Source organism: Antechinus flavipes, chromosome X (assembly GCF_016432865.1).
Source record: "Antechinus flavipes isolate AdamAnt ecotype Samford, QLD, Australia chromosome X, AdamAnt_v2, whole genome shotgun sequence".
Lineage (NCBI taxonomy): Eukaryota > Metazoa > Chordata > Mammalia > Dasyuromorphia > Dasyuridae > Antechinus > Antechinus flavipes.
The window spans coordinates 56,938,085-56,958,168 of record NC_067404.1 but is presented as its reverse complement, the minus strand read 5'-3'; the positions used below and the strand labels follow the sequence as shown (position 1 = coordinate 56,958,168).

Below are 20,084 nucleotides of genomic sequence, written 5' to 3'. Positions count from 1 at the left end.
CTACTGAGGAGTGTAAGAAGCAGGGGATGAAATAAGTGTCATAATAATAGCTACCACTGAAGGTTAGCGTTAAGGTGTACCAAGGGCTTTCCCTATATAATGTCATATTATAATGTGAGCATAGCTGTCCCTTGACATTCATTGAAAACCTTTCTGAATGGCAAGTCATCTCCCTTCCTCATTTCCCTCCCGGTCATGGAGAAGGCAGGCCGTTTGATTCTTTGCGTTTGACCCTGAAGAACAGATGGTGTCTGATCCTGTTGAGTTCCCCTTTGCCACAGCCGCTCCTAACCCTGCCGCAGAACCGCGATCTGCAGGCCCGGCTGTTTTGTTGGCTAGTTAACCAGGAGGTTTGCAAACACAAGTAGATTCTCATGTTGACAGCCTCTGGCTTTTCTAGCAAGTGCCTTGGGTGCCTTCAGGCATCTAAGGAGCCATTTAATCAACATGGTTTTGGTAAAATTAGCCAGATGTACACAACAGCTGGGCTTCTTCATCACATAGTCCTTTACAAAGGATGCGTCACGCTTCCGTTCATACCTCACAGTGCAGCAGCATAGCTAGAGACCTCAAATGTCAAGCTCCTTTTCGGGTCTGGGGGTCAGGTGGCGTTGGGGGTTGGCAGGCCTTGTGCTGGTGCTGAAGGGGAGGAGGAATGTGAATCAAAGAAGCTTGAAATGAATGTGTTCAAGTAAGATCCCCACAGGGTTGGGCAGTGGGGAAAAGGAGGTGTCATCATCTCACTTTTAGCTTCAGGCTTTATAGGTGAAAGAAAAGGTAAAGTTTTGAGATAAGTTTGGGCATTAAAAAGAACATGGCCTCCCTCAAAGAGAGGCTCATTGCTGAAAAAGAAGGAAACTAGTGTCTTAACTTTTCATTCCTTTCTTTACAGATTTACCTGCACTGTTTCTGATTCAGAAAACTTTAGCCAGTAACTTCTTCAAGTTACACCCAGCGTGGACACGTCTCAGTTTTCCAGAGCTCCCCTTCTCCAGAGGCTTGAAGGTCACTTCTGAGTCACTGGCTGCATTAGATAAATAGACTGTTGCTTAAATTCTTCATTGCTCTTACAGAATTTTTTACAGTCCTTAAGAACTACCTTCAGGTAGAAGTTAGTTTCACCCTTAAGGGAGAGACTGTTTGCAAGCTGTGAAGGCTTGGGTTACTTGGTGGGTTTTGTCTTTTTCCTCTCACAAATGTTTATGGCCCTTAAAAAAAAATCCACGTCAGAGTGGTAGGTGCCTGTCACAGAGGTACTCTGCGTGACTGTATAATTCCGAATTGTAAAGCTACCTAATGCAGTCTCGCCTTGAAAGTTGAGGGTCCTGAACGATTTTTTGGCTTGCTCTTGCCAAGTCCACAAAAGAACTTCCTCAAACTAGATGTTACAGACATTTATTATTGTGCATTTGTGGGCTTCCTCTAACTCCCCTCAGCCTCCAGGATCTAGAGCTTGCTTCCAAGGATCATTGTCAGGTAGGTCTTCTTGTGTGGACAAATGGCCTCTCTCGGTCTCTTTGCTCTTTGTTCTCCTTCCATTGGTTGAGACGTCTTCCTGTGTATCTCACATTGGCCTTTGCTTATTCCTTGCGCTTTGAATCAGCTCAGACAAGGTGTTACTCACTTTCCTGGAGGCCACAGCAACACCTACCCTGTGTCATGGTAGATACTTGGAATATATCGAATTAAACCGGGTCTTGAAGATAATTTCCATAAACAGCTTTGCTCAATCAGGTTACGAGGCAGTTCAGGCCCAGGCTTTGAGTCTGAGTCCCATTTGGAGTAGTGAGGAGGATATTTTGCTTCCTCAACACAGCAGCACACTTGCTAAGTTTAAAAAGCTTCCTGCAACCCAGTAACTTTAAGGGAGACTTTTACATGGCCTATTCCAGTGTGCTAAGTAATTTTGGTTTTAATTTAGATTTTTAAAATATTCAATTAAAACTAAATAGAAAATAAGAAAAATGAAATAGAAAAAGACAGAAAACGAAAATGAAAACATTGTTATATGCCTATAAAAAAATCAGGAAGGATTCAACATGTAATAAATTTCCATTTCAGAAAGTTTATATAATAGAAGAGAATATATTCATGACTCTCCATCTCTGCCTCTTTGTAGGTTGTTGTTTTGTTCTCTCTTGTACATTTTTTACTTTACTTTTTTGCTCCTTTTTTCCCCTATCCCCCCAGCCAAGCAGGTTACAGTTAAGCACAGGTATAATTATACAAACATAGACATGCATACACACACATATATATTTGGGAGGAGGATGTGTGAATATGAATAAGTATATACATATTCATTCCCACACATATATCTATCTATATATACATGTTTACCTACTTGTATTTTCATCGACATATACATATACATTTACATATATGTAGAAATATTTCTATTACACTCTTAGTATGGCTGTCATCAATCTTTCTCTTAATTGAATCTTTAAGTTTCATTTTGTTTAAGAGCAATGATTACTGGCCCTACTTGTTTTCTTTCTAATAAATTCTATTCTTGATCCTTAGTATAATGTTTATATATATTTATGTGTGTATGTCTTTTTCCTGTCCCTGCTAATGCTTCTACTTTAGTTATATTCCTTAGCTTTGCCTTTCTATTTTTTAACCTCCCCTCTGCCATGAATCCCTCCCTTATCTTCTTCCCCTCCAGCCCCTACCCCAGCCATCATTTCCCTCCCTCTTTAACCTCTTCCCATTAATTTACGTTTTCTCCAGTTCCCATTCATCTGAACCAGCTTCTGGACTACACCTTAATCAGTTCTCTTCCCCTTATTTATTTATAGATTTTGGAGGATGCTATACACTGCATGGCATATATATATATATATATATATATATATATATATATATACACACATATATATATATATGTATATATATATATATGTATATGTATATGTATGTATGTATCCATGTATGTATGTATTGTTTCCTATATAGTCCATTCTCATTGGCTGTAGGTTTTCAGAACTACTAACCGCCCTACTTCGCATGCCCCTGTGTTGGTTCTTTTTCTTCACCTAATTTGTGGAGCATAATTACTCTATCTCTTCTTGGACAGTTTTGCTTTTTAAAGGCAGATCATATTCAGCTCTGCTTCAGTCTTATAAACTACTCCATTACTGATCTTGATGTTAGACATATCTCTTACCTTTCCATGTGAAAAATAGAAGCAATTTCTCCTTTAGTTCCTTGAAATTAATCTTTGTTGTTTGCTTTTATATGGGAAATTTTCTATTGAGTTCGGATTTGATTGAGATTAAATCCTGAAAATATAAATTTGTTGAATATTTTTTATTCAGTATTATAATTTTTTCCTGGATATATTTTTTTGTCAAAGACCCAATTCCTTAGATTGTTGATACAAACAATTCTAGATCCTGTGGTCTTTTACTATAGGTGGTAATCAATCCTGTACAATTCTAATTGTAGCTCCAGTATATTTGAATCGTGTGTTTTGTCTAGAATTTTCTCTTTGATCTAGGGTTATCAAAATTAAGAATATTCTTATGTGTTTTCTTTGTAGGATCTGTTAGAGTTGATCAGTGGATTTTTTTTTCTACTTTCCCCTTTAGTTCTATCACTCCAAGATAATTTTCTTATATAACATTTTTATTGTTTTGTATTTCAGGTATTGAGGAATTCTGGAGATTATAAGTTTCTATGTGCTGAACTTTGCCTTTTTCTGGTAAGTATCCTTGCTTATAAACAGCCCTGATCAAATGGTGAGGTTGGGTTAAGCAAAAAAACCTACTGGGTGTACCTGACACGGTCAGCACCTGTCTGACCTTTTCAGGACTATGTGTTCGGTGCTCGAAGTGGGGTTTGAGCCGAGGAATGGCCAGTGGGACCCTCAAATGGGGAAGCCAGGCTAAAGGTGGGGGCAGTGGATTAGAGGACTTGGTCCCCATTTGATGGATGGCAAGTCCCAGTCCCTTGGTGTGTTGTAGCTCGGTAGGCGACCCCCTTCTCCTGGGTCATCAGGGGGGTGAAGATCCATGCTTTTTCCAGATGGGAAAGGCCTCATGGATAGAGCTACTGAGGAGTGTAAGAAGCAGGGGATGAAATAAGTGTCATAATAATAGCTACCACTGAAGGTTAGCGTTAAGGTGTACCAAGGGCTTTCCCTATATAATCTCATATTATAATGTGAGCATAGCTGTCCCTTGACATTCATTGAAAACCTTTCTGAATGGCAAGTCGTCTCCCTTCCTCATTTCCCTCCCCGTCATGGAGAAGGCAGGCCGTTTGATTCTTTGCGTTTGACCCTGAAGAACAGATGGTGTCTGATCCTGTTGAGTTCCCCTTTGCCACAGCCGCTCCTAACCCTGCCGCAGAACCGCGATCTGCAGGCCTGGCTGTTTTGTTGGCTAGTTAACCAGGAGGTTTGCAAACACAAGTAGATTCTCATGTTGACAGCCTCTGGCTTTTCTAGCAAGTGCCTTGGGTGCCTTCAGGCATCTAAGGAGCCATTTAATCAACATGGTTTTGGTAAAATTAGCCAGATGTACACAACAGCTGGGCTTCTTCATCACATAGTCCTTTACAAAGGATGCGTCACACTTCCGTTCATACCTCACAGTGCAGCAGCATAGCTAGAGAACTCAAATGTCAAGCTCCTTTTCGGGTCTGGGGGTCAGGTGGCGTTGGGGCTTGGCAGGCCTTGTGCTGGTGCTGAAGGGGAGGAGGAATGTGAATCAAAGAAGCTTGAAATGAATGTGTTCAAGTAAGATCCCCACAAGGTTGGGCAGTGGGGAAAAGGAGGTGTCATCATCTCACTTTTAGCTTCAGGCTTTATAGGTGAAAGAAAAGGTAAAGTTTTGAGATAAGTTTGGGCATTAAAAAGAACATGGCCTCCCTCAAAGAGAGGTTCATTACTGAAAAAGAAGGAAACTAGTGTCTTAACTTTTCATTCCTTTCTTTACAGATTTACCTGCACTGTTTCTGATTCAGAAAACTTTAGCCAGTAACTTCTTCAAGTTACACCCAGCGTGGACACTTCTCAGAGGCTTGAAGGTCACTTCTGAGTCACTGGCTGCATTAGATAAATAGACTGTTGCTTAAATTCTTCATTGCTCTTACAGAATTTTTTACAGTCCTTAAGAACTACCTTTAGGTAGAAGTTAGATTCACCCTTAAGGGAGGAACTGTTTGCAAGCTGTGAAGGCTTGGGTTACTTGGTGGGTTTTGTCTTTTTCCTCTCACAAATGTTTATGGCCCTTAAAAAAAAATCCACGTCAGAGTGATAGGTGCCTGTCACAGAGGTACTCTGCGTGACTGTATAATTCCGAATTGTAAAGCTACCTAATGCAGTCTCGCCTTGAAAGTTGAGGGTCCTGAACGATTTTTTGGCTTGCTCTTGCCAAGTCCATAAAAGAACTTCCTCAAACTAGATGTTACAGACATTTATTATCGTGCATTTGTGGGCTTCCTCTAACTCCCCTCAGCCTCCAGGATCTAGAGCTTGCTTCTAAGGATCATTGTCAGGTAGGTCTTCTTGTGTCTGGACAAATGGCCTCTTGTCGGTCTCTTTGCTCTTTGTTCTGCTCCCATTGGTTGAGACATCTTCCTGTCTATCTCATATTGGCCTTTGCTTATTCCTTGCGCTTTGAATCAGTTGAGATGAGGTGTTACTCACTTTCCTGGAGGCCACAGCAGCACCTACTGTGTGTCATGGTAGATACTTGGAATATATCGAATTAAACCAGGTCTTGAAGATAATTTCCATAAACAGCTTTGCTCAATCAGGTTATGAGGCAGTTCAGACCCAGGCTTTGAGTTTGAGTCTCATTTGGAGTAGTGAGAAGGATATTTTGCTTCCTGAACACAGTAGCACACTTCTTGCTAAGTTCAAAAAGCTTCCTGCAACCCAGTAACCTTAAGGGAGACTTTTTCCTGTTGAGTTCCCCTTTGCCACAGCCGCTCCTAACCCTGCCGCAGAACGGCGATCTGCAGGCCCGGCTGTTTTGTTGGCTAGTTAACCAGGAGGTTTGCAAACACAAGTAGATTCTCATTTCGTCTAGAATTTTCTTTGTGATCTGGGATTTTCAATATTAAGAATATTTTTATCTCCTTAAGGGAGACTTTCACATGGCCTATTTCAGTGTGCTGAGTATTTTTGGTTTTAATTTAGATTTTAAAAATATTCAATTAAATCTAAATAGAACATAAGAAAAATGAAATAGAAAAAGATAGAAAAAGAAAATGAAAACATTGTTATGTGCCTAGGAAAAATCAGGAAGGATTCAACATGTAATAAATTTCCATTTCAGAAAGTTTATATAATAGAAGAGAGTATATTTATGAGTCCCCATCTCTGCCTCTTTGTAGGTTGTTGTTTTGTTCTCTCTTGTACGTTTTTTACTTTATTTTTTTGCTCCTTTCTTCCCCTATCCCCCCATCCAAGCAGGTTACAGTTAAGCACAGGTATATTTATACAACCATAGACATGCATACACACACATATATATATTTGGGAGGAGGATGTGTGAATATGAATAAGTATATACATATTCATTCCCATACATATATCTATACATGTTTACCTACATGTATTTTCATAGACATATACATATACATTTACACATGTGTAGAAATATTTCTATTACATTCTTAATATGGCTTTCATCAATTTTTCTCTTATTTGGATCGTTAACTTTCATTTTGTTTAAGAGCAATGATTACTGGCCCTACTTGTTTTCTTTCTAACAAATTCTATTCTTTATCTTTAGTATAATGTTTCTATATATTTATATGTGTGTGTGTCTTTTTCCAGCCCCTGCTAATATTTCTACTTTAGTTAAACTTCTTAGCTTTGCCTTGCTGTTTTTTAACCTCCCCTCTGCCATGAATCCCTCCCTTATCTTCTTCCCCGCAACCCCCTACCCCAGCCATCATTTCCCTCCCTCTTTAACCTCTTCCCATTAATTTATATTTTCTTCAGTTCCCATTAATCTGAACCTGCCTCTGGACTACACTTTAACCAGTTCTCTTCCCCTTATTTATTTATAGATTTTGGAGGATGCTATATACTGCATGGCATATATATATATATATGTATATGTATATGTATATATATATGTATATGTATGTATGTATATATCCATGTATGTATGTATTGTTTCCTATATAGTCCATTCTAATTGGCTATAGGCTTTCAGAACTACTAACCGCCCTTTTTCGCATGCCCCTGGGTTGGTTCGTTCTCTTCACCTAATTTGTGGAGCATAATTACTCTATTTACCTCTTCTTAGACTGTTTTGCTTTTTAAGGGCAGATCATATTCATCTCTGCTCCAGTCTTATAAACTACCCCATTACTGATCTTGATGTTAGACATATCCTTTACCTTTCCATGTGAAAAATAGAAGCAATTTCTCCTTTAGTTCCTTGAAATTAATCTTTGTTGTTTGCTTTTATATGTTAAATTTTCTATTGAGTTCGGATTTGATTGAGATTAAATCCTGAAAACATAAATTTGTTGAATATTTTTTATTCAGTCATATAATTTTTTTCCTGGATATATATTTTTTTTTCGAAGACCCAATTCCTTAGATTGTTGATACATATAATTTTAGGTTCTGTCGTCTTTTACTGTAGGTGGTAATCAATTCTGTACAATTCTAATTGTATCTCTAGTATATTTGAATTTTGTGTTTCGTCTAGAATTTTCTTTGTGATCTGGGATTTTCAAAATTAAGAATATTTTTATGTGTTTTTTTGGTGGGATCTGTTTGAGTTGATCAGTGGATTTTTTTTTTCTACTCTCCCCTTTAGTTCTATCACTCCAAGATAATTTTCTTATATAACATTTTTATTGTTTTGTGTTTCAGGTATTGAGGAATTCTGGAGACTATAAGTTTCTATCTGCTGAACTTTACTTTCTTCTGGTAAGCATCCTTGCTTATAAACAGCCCTGATCAAATGGTGAGGTTGGGTTAAGCAAAAAAACCTACTGGGTGTACCTGACACAGTCAGCACCTGTCTGACCTTTTCAGGACTATGTGTGCGGTGCTAGAAGAGAGGTGTGAGCCGAGGAATGGCCAGTGTGACCCTCAAATGGGGACGCCAGCCTAAAGGTGGGGGCAGTGGATTAGAGGACTTGATCCCCATTTGATGGAAATTAGTGTCATAATAATAGCTACCATTGAAGGTTAACTTTAAGGTGTACCAAGGGCTTTCCCTATATAATGTCATATTATAATGTGAGCATAGCTGTCCCTTGACATTCATTGAAAACCTTTCTGAATGGCAAGTCATCTCCCTTCCTCATTTCCCTCCCGGTCATGGAGAAGGCAGGCCGTTTGATTCTTTGCGTTTGACCCTGAAGAACAGATGGTGTCTGATCCTGTTGAGTTCCCCTTTGCCACAGCCGCTCCTAACCCTGCCGCAGAACCGCGATCTGCAGGCCCGGCTGTTTTGTTGGCTAGTTAACCAGGAGGTTTGCAAACACAAGTAGATTCTCATGTTGACAGCCTCTGGCTTTTCTAGCAAGTGCCTTGGGTGCCTTCAGGCATCTAAGGAGCCATTTAATCAACATGGTTTTGGTAAAATTAGCCAGATGTACACAACAGCTGGGCTTCTTCATCACATAGTCCTTTACAAAGGATGCGTCACGCTTCCGTTCATACCTCACAGTGCAGCAGCATAGCTAGAGAACTCAAATGTCAAGCTCCTTTTCGGGTCTGGGGGTCAGGTGGCGTTGGGGGTTGGCAGGCCTTGTGCTGGTGCTGAAGGGGAGGAGGAATGTGAATCAAAGAAGCTTGAAATGAATGTGTTCAAGTAAGACCCCCACAGGGTTGGGCAGTGGGGAAAAGGAGGTGTCATCATCTCACTTTTAGCTTCAGGCTTTATAGGTGAAAGAAAAGGTAAAGTTTTGAGATAAATTTGGGCATTAAAAAGAGCATGGCCTCCCTCAAAGAGAGGCTCATTGCTGAAAAAGAAGGAAACTAGTGTCTTAACTTTTCATTCCTTTCTTTACAGATTTACCTGCACTGTTTCTGATTCAGAAAACTTTAGCCAGTAACTTCTTCAAGTTACACCCAGCATGGATACTTCTCAGTTTTCCAGAGCTCCCCTTCTCCAGAGGCTTGAAGGTCACTTCTGAGTCACTGGCTGCATTAGATAAATAGACTGTTGCTTAAATTCTTCATTGCTCTTACAGAATTTTTTACAGTCCTTAAGAACTACCTTCAGGTAGAAGTTAGTTTCACCCTTAAGGGAGGGACTGTTTGCAAGCTGTGAAGGCTTGGGTTACTTGGTGGGTTTTGTCTTTTCCTCTCACAAATGTTTATGGCCCTTAAAAAAAAATCCACGTCAGAGTGGTAGGTGCCTGTCACAGAGGTACTCTGCGTGACTGTATAATTCCGAATTGTAAAGCTACCTAATGCAGTCTCGCCTTGAAAGTTGAGGGTCCTGAACGATTTTTTGGCTTGCTCTTGCCAAGTCCACAAAAGAACTTCCTCAAACTAGAAGTTACAGACATTTATTATCGTGCATTTGTGGGCTTCCTCTAACTCCCCTCAGCCTCCAGGATCTAGAGCTTGCTTCCAAGGATCATTGTCAGGTAGGTCTTCTTGTGTGGACAAATGGCCTCTGTCGGTCTCTTTACTCTTTGTTCTCCTCCCATTGGTTGAGACGTCTTCCTGTCTATCTCACATTGGCCTTTGCTTATTCCTTGCGCTTTGAATCAGCTGAGATGAGGTGTTACTCACTTTCCTGGAGGCCACAGCAGCACCTACTGTGTGTCATGGTAGATACTTGGAATATATTGAATTAAACCGGGTCTTGAAGATAATTTCCATAAATAGCTTTGCTCAATCAGGTTACGAGGCAGTTCAGGCCCAGGCTTTGAGTTTGAGTCTCATTTGGAGTAGTGAGAAGGATATTTTGCTTCCTGAACACAGTAGCACACTTCTTGCTAAGTTCAAAAAGCTTCCTGCATCCCAGTAACCTTAAGGGAGACTTTTTCCTGTTGAGTTCCCCTTTGCCACAACCGCTCCTAACCCTGCCGCAGAACCGCGATCTGCAGGCCTGGCTGTTTTGTTGGCTAGTTAACCAGGAGGTTTGCAAACACAAGTAGATTCTCATGTTGACAGCCTCTGGCTTTTCTAGCAAGTGCCTTGGGTGCCTTCAGGCATCTAAGGAGCCATGTAATCAACATGGTTTTGGTAAAATTAGCCAGATGTACACAACAGCTGGGCTTCTTCATCACATAGTCCTTTAAAAGGGATGTGTCACGCTTCCGTTCATACCTCACAGTGCAGCAGCATAGCTAGAGAACTCAAATGTCAAGCTCCTTTTCGGGTCTGGGGGTCAGGTGGCGTTGGGGGTTGGCAGGCCTTGTGCTGGTGCTGAAGGGGAGGAGGAATGTGAATCAAAGAAGCTTGAAATGAATGTGTTCAAGTAAGACCCCCACAGGGTTGGGCAGTGGGGAAAAGGAGGTGTCATCATCTCATTTTTAGCTTCAGGCTTTATAGGTGAAAGAAAAGGTAAAGTTTTGAGATAAATTTGGGCATTAAAAAGAGCATGGCCTCCCTCAAAGAGAGGCTCATTGCTGAAAAAGAAGGAAACTAGTGTCTTAACTTTTCATTCCTTTCTTTACAGATCTACCTGCACTGTTTCTGATTCAGAAAACTTTAGCCAGTAACTTCTTCAAGTTATACCCAGCATGGACACTTCTCAGTTTTCCAGAGCTCCCCTTCTCCAGAGGCTTGAAGGTCACTTCTGAGTCACTGGCTGCATTAGATAAATAGACTGTTGCTTAAATTCTTCATTGCTCTTACAGAATTTTTTACAGTCCTTAAGAACTACCTTCAGGTAGAAGTTAGTTTCACCCTTAAGGGAGGGACTGTTTGCAAGCTGTGAAGGCTTGGGTTACTTGGTGGGTTTTGTCTTTTTCCTCTCACAAATGTTTATGGCCCTTAAAAAAAAAATCCACGTCAGAGTGGTAGGTGCCTGTCACAGAGGTACTCTGCGTGACTGTATAATTCCGAATTGTAAAGCTACCTAATGCAGTCTCGCCTTGAAAGTTGAGGGTCCTGAACGATTTTTTGGCTTGCTCTTGCCAAGTCCATAAAAGAACTTCCTCAAACTAGATGTTACAGACATTTATTATCGTGCATTTGTGGGCTTCCTCTAACTCCCCTCAGCCTCCAGGACCTAGAGCTTGCTTCCAAGGATCATTGTCAGGTAGGTCTTCTTGTGTCTGGACAAATGGCCTCTGTCGGTCTCTTTGCTCTTTGTTCTCCTCCCATTGGTTGAGACGTCTTCCTGTCTATCTCATATTGGCCTTTGCTTATTCCTTGCGCTTTGAATCAGCTGAGATGAGGTGTTACTCACTTTCCTGGAGGCCACAGCAGCACCTACCCTGTGTCTTGGTAGAAACTTGGAATATATCGAATTAAACCGGGTCTTGAAGATAATTTCCATAAACAGCTTTGCTCAATCAATTTATGAGTTGGTTCAGACCCAGGCTTTGAGTTTGAGTCCCATTTGGAGTAGTGAGAAGGATATTTTGTTGCCTCAACACAGCAGCATACTTGCTAAGTTTAAAAAGCTTCCTGCAACCCAGTAACCTTAAGGGAGACTCTCATATGGCCTATTCCCGCATGCTAAGGTTTTTTTTTTTTTTTTTTTTTTTTTGCATTAAAAAATATTCATTTAAAACTAGATATAAAATAAGAAAAAAAATAGAAAAAGATGAAATCATTGTCATGAGCCTAGGAAAAATCAGGAAGGATTCATAGTACAATAAATTTCCATTTCAGAAAGTATCTATAATAGAAGAGAGTATATTCATGACTCTCAATCTCTGCCTCCTTGTAGGTTCTTGTTTTGTTCTCTGTTGTGCATTATTTCCTTTCTTTTTTTTTCATTCCCTTTCCCCATCCAAGCAGGGAACAGTTAAGTGCAGGTATTTTTATACAGAGACGTACACATGCAAACATATACATAAATACACACATACACATATAATATCTGGGAGTGTGGTTTGTGAATATCAATAAATATATACACATTCATTTCCACACAGACATCTATATATGTTTACCTACATTTATTTACACAGACATACATGTGCGTTCACACATATGTAGACACATCTAGTATGCTGTTAATATTGCTGACGTAGATTTCTCTCTGAATTGAATCTTTAAGTTTGACTTTGTCTTAAAATCAATGGTTATTCACTTTACTTTTTTCTTTCTAATAAATTCTACTTCTGATCCTTATTATAATGTATATATAGTCTTATATGTATATATACACATACATTTAGTTATATAGTTATATATGTGTCTTACTTCCTTTTTCTGCAAACTCTTCTACTTTAGTAATACTCCTTAGCTTTGTCTTGCTGTTTGTTAACCTCCTACCTGCCATGGATGCCTCTGTTACCTTCTTCTCTCCCTTATGTCCTCTGCTCCCCACCATTTCCCTCCCTTTTTAACCTCTTCCCTTTATGCTACACTTTGTCCCATTCCCATTAATCTAAACACCCTTCTATAGCACACCTTAACCTATTCTCTTCCCCTTATTTACTTCTAGATTTTGAATGATGCTATATACTTCAAGGGGTGTATGTATATGTGTGTGTGTGTGTGTGTGTGTGTGTGTGTGTGTGTGTATTACATACACACACACGCACATACATTTACACACACATACTTATATATGTATATTTTTATGTATATACATATATATGTATGTATTTTTCCATATTTAGTGCATTGTCAATATGAGTAGGTTTTCAGAACTACTACCCGCCGCCCTCCACATACTTCTGTGTAAGCTCTTCTCTGCACCTAATTGTAATTTGTGGAGTGTAATTGCTATATTTGCCATTTCTTTTTAAAGGCAGATCATATTCAGTTCTGCTCCCGTCTTATGAATTTCTGCATTACGATGTTAATATTAAACATATAGCTTTCATTTCCATGTGAAAAGCAGAAACAATTTATTCCTCTTTGGTTCTTTCAAATTAATCTTTGATGTTTGCTTTTATATGTTAAATTTTCTGTAGAGTTTTGATTTAGTTGGGATGAAATCCTGGAAATTTGAATTTGCTGAACAATTTTTTTTCATTCAATATTATGGTTTTTTCTGGATATAATTTTGGTCCAAGTCTTAACTCCTTTAGATTGTTGATACATATTATTCTAAGTCCTGTACTCTTTTACTGTAGTTGGTAATCTATCCTGTCAGTTGAAATTGTAGCTCCAGTATATTTGAATCATTTTTGTTTGTTTCTTATAGAATTTTCTCTTTGATCTGGGGTTTTCAAAATTAAGAATGATGTTCTTATTTATTTGTTTGTTGATTGGTTAGTTTTGCTCAAGAAAACTGGGGATAGGTGACTTGTCCCAGCTTACGTAGCTAGGAAGTGTTCAGTATCTCAGATCATGTTTAAACTCAGGTCCTTCTGACTTCAGGGCTGGTGCTCTATTCACTGTACCACCTAGCTGCCCCAACAAAAATATTCTTAGGTGATTTCCTTGTCGGATCTGTTTGAGTTGATCAGAGGATTTTTTTCCTCCTTTCCCCTTTAGTTCTATCACTCCAAGACTATTTTCTTATATCATTTTTGTTTTGTGTTTCAGGTATTGAGGAATTCTGCAGACTAAAAGTTTCTACCCACTGAACTTTGCCTTTTTCTGGTAAGTATCCTTGCTTATAAACAGCCCTGATCAAATGGTGAGGTTGGGTTAAGCAAAAAAACCTACTGGGTGTACCTGACACAGTCAGCACCTGTCTGACCTTTTCAGGACTATGTGTTCGGTGCTCGAAATGGGGTTTGAGCCGAGGAATGGCCAGTGGGACCCTCAAATGGGGAAGCCAGGCTAAAGGTGGGGGCAGTGGATTAGAGGACTTGGTCCCCATTTGATGGATGGCAAGTCCCAGTCCCTTGGTGTGTTGTAGCTCGGTAGGCGACCCCCTTCTCCTGGGTCATCAGGGGGGTGAAGATCCATGCTTTTTCCAGATGGGAAAGGCCTCATGGATAGAGCTACTGAGGAGTGTAAGAAGCAGGGGATGAAATAAGTGTCATAATAATAGCTACCACTGAAGGTTAGTGTTAAGGTGTACCAAGGGCTTTCCCTATATAATCTCATATTATAATGTGAGCATAGCTGTCCCTGAAAACCTTTCTGAATGGCGAGTCGTCTCCCTTCCTCATTTCCCTCCCCCTCATGGAGAAGGCAGGCCGTTTGATTCTTTGCGTTTGACCCTGAAGAACAGATGGTGTCTGATCCTGTTGAGTTCCCCTTTGCCACAGCCGCTCCTAACCCTGCCGCAGAACCGCGATCTGCAGGCCCGGCTGTTTTGTTGGCTAGTTAACCAGGAGGTTTGCAAACACAAGTAGATTCTCATGTTGACAGCCTCTGGCTTTTCTAGCAAGTGCCTTGGGTGCCTTCAGGCATCTAAGGAGCCATTTAATCAACATGGTTTTGGTAAAATTAGCCAGATGTACACAACAGCTGGGCTTCTTCATCACATAGTCCTTTAAAAGGGATGTGTCACGCTTCCGTTCATACCTCACAGTGCAGCAGCATAGCTAGAGAACTCAAATGTCAAGCTCCTTTTTGGGTCTGGGGGTCAGGTGGCGTTGGGGGTTGGCAGGCCTTGTGCTGGTGCTGAAGGGGAGGAGGAATGTGAATCAAAGAAGCTTGAAATGAATGTGTTCAAGTAAGACCCCCACAGGGTTGAGCAGTGGGGAAAAGGAGGTGTCATCATCTCACTTTTAGCTTCAGGCTTTATAGGTGAAAGAAAAGGTAAAGTTTTGAGATAAGTTTGGGCATTAAAAAGAGCATGGCCTCCCTCAAAGAGAGGCTCATTGCTGAAAAAGAAGGAAACTAGTGTCTTAACTTTTCATTCCTTTCTTTACAGATCTACCTGCACTGTTTCTGATTCAGAAAACTTTAGCCAGTAACTTCTTCAAGTTTCACCCAGCATGGATACTTCTCAGTTTTCCAGAGCTCCCCTTCTCCAGAGGCTTGAAGGTCACTTCTGAGTCACTGGCTGCATTAGATAAATAGACTGTTGCTTAAATTCTTCATTGCTCTTACAGAATTTTTTACAGTCCTTAAGAACTACCTTCAGGTAGAAGTTAGTTTCACCCTTAAGGGAGGGACTGTTTGCAAGCTGTGAAGGCTTGGGTTACTTGGTGGGTTTTGTCTTTTTCCTCTCACAAATGTTTATGCCCTTAAAAAAAAATCCACGTCAGAGTGGTAGGTGCCTGTCACAGAGGTACTCTGCGTGACTGTATAATTCCGAATTGTAAAGCTACCTAATGCAGTCTCGCCTTGAAAGTTGAGGGTCCTGAACGATTTTTTGGCTTGCTCTTGCCAAGTCCACAAAAGAACTTCCTCAAACTAGATGTTACAGACATTTATTATCGTGCATTTGTGGGCTTCCTCTAACTCCCCTCAGCCTCCAGGATCTAGAGCTTGCTTCCAAGGATCATTGTCAGGTAGGTCTTCTTGTGTGGACAAATGGCCTCTGTCGGTCTCTTTGCTCTTTGTTCTCCTCCCATTGGTTGAGACGTCTTCCTGTCTATCTGACATTGGCCTTTGCTTATTCCTTGCGCTTTAAATCAGCTGAGATGAGGTGTTACTCACTTTCCTGGAGGCCACAGCAGCACCTACTGTGTGTCATGGTAGATACTTGGAATATATCGAATTAAACCAGGTCTTGAAGATAATTTCCATAAACAGCTTTGCTCAATCAGGTTATGAGGCAGTTCAGACCCAGGCTTTGAGTTTGAGTCTCATTTGGAGTAGTGAGAAGGATATTTTGCTTCCTGAACACAGTAGCACACTTCTTGCTAAGTTCAAAAAGCTTCCTGCATCCCAGTAACCTTAAGGGAGACTTTTTCCTGTTGAGTTCCCCTTTGCCACAGCCGCTCCTAACCCTGCCGCAGAACCGCGATCTGCAGGCCCGGCTGTTTTGTTGGCTAGTTAACCAGGAAGTTTGCAAACACAAGTAGATTCTCATTTCGTCTAGAATTTTCTTTGTGATCTGGGATTTTCAATATTAAGAATATTTTTATCTCCTTAAGGGAGACTTTCACATGGCCTATTTCAGTGTGCTGAGTATTTTTGGTTTTAATTTAGATTTTAAAAATATTCAATTAAAACTAAATAGAACATAAGAAAACTGAAATAGAAAAAGATAGAAAAAGAAAATGAAAACATTGTTATGTGCCTAGGAAAAATCAGGAAGGATTCAACATGTAATAAATTTCCATTTCAGAAAGTTTATATAATAGAAGAGAGTATATTTATGAGTCCCCATCTCTGCCTCTTTGTAGGTTGTTGTTTTGTTCTCTCTTGTACGTTTTTTACTTTATTTTTTTGCTCCTTTCTTCCCCTATCCCCCCATCCAAGCAGGTTACAGTTAAGCACAGGTATATTTATACAACCATAGACATGCATACACTCACATATATATTTGGGAGGAGGATGTGTGAATATGAATAAGTATATACATATTCATTCCCATACATATATCTATACATGTTTACCTACATGTATTTTCATAGACATATACATATACATTTACACATGTGTAGAAATATTTCTATTACATTCTTAATATGGCTTTCATCAATTTTTCTCTTATTTGGATCGTTAACTTTCATTTTGTTTAAGAGCAATGATTACTGGCCCTACTTGTTTTCTTTCTAACAAATTCTATTCTTTATCTTTAGTATAATGTTTCTATATATTTATATGTGTGTGTGTCTTTTTCCAGCCCCTGCTAATATTTCTACTTTAGTTAAACTTCTTAGCTTTGCCTTGCTGTTTTTTAACCTCCCCTCTGCCATGAATCCCTCCCTTATCTTCTTCCCCCGCAACCCCCTACCCCAGCCATCATTTCCCTCCCTCTTTAACCTCTTCCTATTAATTTATATTTTCTTCAGTTCCCATTAATCTGAACCTGCCTCTGGACTACACTTTAACCAGTTCTCTTCCCCTTATTTATTTATAGATTTTGGAGGATGCTATATACTGCATGGCATATATATATATATATATATATATATATATATATATGTATATATATGTATATATATATGTATATGTATATGTATATGTATGTGTGTATATATCCATGTATGTATGTATTGTTTCCTATATAGTCTATTCTAATTGGCTATAGGTTTTCAGAACTACTAATCGCCCTTCTTCGCATGCCCCTGTGTTGGTTCTTTCTCTTCACCTAATTTGTGGAGCATAATTACTCTATTTACCTCTTCTTAGACTGTTTTGCTTTTTAAGGGCAGATCATATTCATCTCTGCTCCAGTCTTATAAACTACCCCATTACTGATCTTGATGTTAGACATATCCTTTACCTTTCCATGTGAAAAACAGAAGCAATTACTCCTTTAGTTCCTTGAAATTAATCTTTGTTGTTTGCTTTTATATGTTAAATTTTCTATTGAGTTCGGATTTGATTGAGATTAAATCCTGAAAACATAAATTTGTTGAATATTTTTTATTCAGTATTATAATTTTTTCCTGGATATATTTTTTTTCGAAGACCTAATTCCTTAGATTGTTGATACATATAATTTTAGGTTCTGTCATCTTTTACTGTAGGTGGTAATCAATTCTGTACAATTCTAATTGTATCTCTAGTATATTTGAATTTTGTGTTTCGTCTAGAATTTTCTTTGTGATCTGGGATTTTCAAAATTAAGAATATTTTTATGTGTTTTCTTGGTGGGATCTGTTTGAGTTGATCAGTGGATTTTTTTTTTCTACTTTCCCCTTTAGTTCTATCACTCCAAGATAATTTTCTTATATAACATTTTTATTGTTTTGTGTTTCAGGTATTGAGGAATTCTGGAGACTATAAGTTTCTATCTGCTGAACTTTACTTTCTTCTGGTAAGTATCCTTGCTTATAAACAGCCCTGATCAAATGGTGAGGTTGGGTTAAGCAAAAAAACCTACTGGGTGTACCTGACACAGTCAGCACCTGTCTGACCTTTTCAGGACTATGTGTTCGGTGCTCGAAATGGGGTTTGAGCCGAGGAATGGCCAGTGTGACCCTCAATGGGGACGCCAGCCTAAAGGTGGGGGCAGTGGATTAGAGGACTTGATCCCCATTTGATGGAAATTAGTGTCATAATAATAGCTACCATTGAAGGTTAACTTTAAGGTGTACCAAGGGCTTTCCCTATATAATCTCATATTATAATGTGAGCATAGCTGTCCCTTAACATTCACTGAAAACCTTTCTGAATGGCGAGTCGTCTCCCTTCCTCATTTCCCTCCCCCTCATGGAGAAGGCAGGCCGTTTGATTCTTTGCGTTTGACCCTGAAGAACAGATGGTGTCTGATCCTGTTGAGTTCCCCTTTGCCACAGCCGCTCCTAACCCTGCCGCAGAACCGCGATTTGCAGGCCCGGCTGTTTTGTTGGCTAGTTAACCAGGAGGTTTGCAAACACAAGTAGATTCTCATGTTGACAGCCTCTGGCTTTTCTAGCAAGTGCCTTGGGTGCCTTCAGGCATCTAAGGAGCCATTTAATCAACATGGTTTTGGTAAAATTAGCCAGATGTACACAACAGCTGGGCTTCTTCATCACATAGTCCTTTAAAAGGGATGTGTCACGCTTCCGTTCATACCTCACAGTGCAGCAGCATAGCTAGAGAACTCAAATGTCAAGCTCTTTTTCGGGTCTGGGGGTCAGGTGGCGTTGGGGCTTGGCAGGCCTTGTGCTGGTGCTGAAGGGGAGGAGGAATGTGAATCAAAGAAGCTTGAAATGAATGTGTTCAAGTAAGACCTCCACAGGGTTGGACAGTGGGGAAAAGGAGGTGTCATCATCTCACTTTTAGCTTCAGGCTTTATAGGTGAAAGAAAAGGTAAAGTTTTGAGATAAATTTGGGCATTAAAAAGAGCATGGCCTCCCTCAAAGAGAGGCTCATTGCTGAAAAAGAAGGAAACTAGTGTCTTAACTTTTCATTCCTTTCTTTACAGATCTACCTGCACTGTTTCTGATTCAGAAAACTTTAGCCAGTAACTTCTTCAAGTTACACCCAGCGTGGACACGTCTCAGTTTTCCAGAGCTCCCCTTCTCCAGAGGCTTGAAGGTCACTTCTGAGTCACTGGCTGCATTAGATAAATAGACTGTTGCTTAAATTCTTCATTGCTCTTACAGAATTTTTTACAGTCCTTAAGAACTACCTTCAGGTAGAAGTTAGTTTCACCCTTAAGGGAGGGACTGTTTGCAAGCTGTGAAGGCTTGGGTTACTTGGTGGGTTTTGTCTTTTTCCTCTCACAAATGTTTATGGCCCTTAAAAAAAAATCCACGTCAGAGTGGTAGGTGCCTGTCACAGAGGTACTCTGCGTGACTGTATAATTCCGAATTGTAAAGCTACCTAATGCAGTCTCGCCTTGAAAGTTGAGGGTCCTGAACGATTTTTTGGCTTGCTCTTACCAAGTCCATAAAAGAACTTCCCCAAACTAGATGTTACAGACATTTATTATCGTGCATTTGTGGGCTTCCTCTAACTCCCCTCAGCCTCCAGGATCTAGAGCTTGCTTCCAAGGATCATTGTCAGGTAGGTCTTCTTGTGTCTGGACAAATGGCCTCTCTCGGTCTCTTTGCTCTTTGTTCTCCTCCCATTGGTTGAGACGTCTTCCTGTCTATCTCATATTGGCCTTTGCTTATTCCTTGCGCTTTGAATCAGCTGAGATGAGGTGTTACTCACTTTCCTGGAGGCCACAGCAGCACCTACCCTGTGTCTTGGTAGAAACTTGGAATATATCGAATTAAACCAGGTCTTGAAGATAATTTCCATAAACAGCTTTGCTCAATCAATTTATGAGTTGGTTCAGACCCAGGCTTTGAGTTTGAGTCCCACTTGGAGTAGTGAGAAGGATACTTTGCTGCCTCAACACAGCAGCACACTTGCTAAGTTTAAAAAGCTTCCTGCAACCCAGTAACCTTAAGGGAGACTCTCATATGGCCTATTCCCGCATGCTAAGGTTTTTTTTTTTTTTTTTTGCATTAAAAAATATTCATTTAAAACTAGATACAAAATAAGAAAAAAAATA

The 20,084-nt window shown here is 39.9% G+C and overlaps 1 protein-coding gene across 46 annotated transcripts in view; it reads left to right on the top strand.

Moving 5' to 3' along the window:
* The window catches only part of LOC127543009 (U1 small nuclear ribonucleoprotein C), a 58,367-nt gene that overhangs the window by 24,934 nt on the left and 13,349 nt on the right, over positions 1-20,084 (top strand). For 4 of the 46 annotated variants that reach the window (XR_007949102.1, XR_007949094.1, XR_007949095.1 and 1 more), the window contains exon 1: positions 9,122-9,585. The gene's annotated coding sequence lies outside the window, so the exon portion shown is untranslated. Of the gene's footprint in view, positions 1-1,111; positions 1,477-4,948; positions 5,032-7,852; positions 7,910-9,121; positions 9,586-10,744; positions 11,211-13,621; positions 13,679-15,025; positions 15,490-17,855; positions 17,913-19,004; positions 19,118-19,404; positions 19,589-20,084 lie in introns of those variants that run through there. The other 42 variants (XR_007949091.1, XR_007949086.1, XR_007949087.1 and 39 more) reach the window with 29 other exon arrangements.